Raw genomic sequence first — 1,343 nt, forward strand, 5'->3', positions numbered from 1 at the left:
TCTCATAAGGCAAGCAGAGTTCTCTTCATCAACTGCATACGTTATTCAGATAACAACATGACAGTATCAGCAAAATTATAAAAAGAAGGCGGCAACAACTTTCTTATTGTTTATTTGAATAAACATTCCCTTTTTTAAACATTAGCTGCTGAAGAAATTCCATAATGAGTAACAAATAATGAATAGTTGTTCACTGGTCCTGTTTCTTAGCTTCATTTAGTGAAACAACATTAACAACGCTAGATAAATAACATATGAGAAGGCGCTAAGTTTTTGAATAGAATATAAAAGACGGACAAGAATGTTGCAGAAGAGAAACTCGTCTACCTGCTCGAATATAAGATAATGTAGTTTATGAATGATGGCCATTTTGAATTGTCATGTTTCAAGGTATTAGGAGACGCAGTAGTCTGATGCAATAGACGTAAAATAGTGTAACCTGTTCCATGATTACTCCAACGTTTATGAGCTGCGAAAGAAATGAAGGGTAGCTGAGTATGATCCTCTATGGCTCCACGACCCCTGAAAGGCAATGGTCTCATGGCCACGGTTCATCCACCAAACTTGGTTTCTGTTCGCCTTAAAACTCAAGGATACAGTGGTACGGACCTTGTACAAGTAAGTTCGTGCCAATCAATGTTGCTGCAATGTAATATAAAGAAATAAAATGATTAGCTTTCCGAGTTTGCATTAGGATTTAACGTCTTTTTGTGTTGTATTTTTGGTCTGTGACCAGGCCAGACATGATGTTTGTTGTTAGTTTATTGTCCCGATATCCCAGCACTAGGCATTTTGGAGCTGCTAAAAGGAGCTTTCGATTCTTCTTTCCTTTCTTTTGACTCAAACTATAAAGAATATTTGTTCAAACAGTTCATAAAATCATAAATGAGACAATAAAAGTAATTGAACTTGGGATTGGGTAGGGGCCGCGCGAACGCAGGCCCCCGCTGCCACAAATTATGATGTAGGCTCGGCCACTTGGGCTGACCTTAGGCTGGCACCCCTCCAAAGTGCAATGAAGGTCACCAACCTAGGCCATGGGCGTTGTTGATCGCCCATTGACCCTGTCCAGGTAAGTATGTTGCTATTCTATCTTCTTCACTTGACGATGTGGGACTATTAGTCCTTTGACTTTCATATCATTGTCAATCGGAAAGCTCAGATCCAAACTTCCGTAAAATAGTGTAACCTGTTCCATGATTACTCCAACGTTTATGAGCTGCTTACTGAGTGAAAAATGTTATATGCCTGTTCGCATAGTTATAGTCAGGTTATATGAGCGAAAGAAATGAAGGTTAGTCGAGAATGATCCTCTATGGCTCCATGACCCCTGAAAGGCAATG

General features: G+C 39.6%; 1 non-coding gene across 1 annotated transcript; it reads right to left on the bottom strand.

Moving 5' to 3' along the window:
- Positions 1 to 919: 919 nt before the first annotated feature.
- On the bottom strand, positions 920 to 1,080 carry LOC124891578. The gene has a single exon (XR_007049749.1). It is a non-coding gene; the product is annotated as a U1 spliceosomal RNA (small nuclear RNA).
- Between the last annotated feature and the right edge of the window lie 263 nt (positions 1,081 to 1,343).

This window comes from Capsicum annuum, unplaced genomic scaffold, assembly GCF_002878395.1.
Source record: "Capsicum annuum cultivar UCD-10X-F1 unplaced genomic scaffold, UCD10Xv1.1 ctg3775, whole genome shotgun sequence".
NCBI classification, from domain to species: domain Eukaryota; kingdom Viridiplantae; phylum Streptophyta; class Magnoliopsida; order Solanales; family Solanaceae; genus Capsicum; species Capsicum annuum.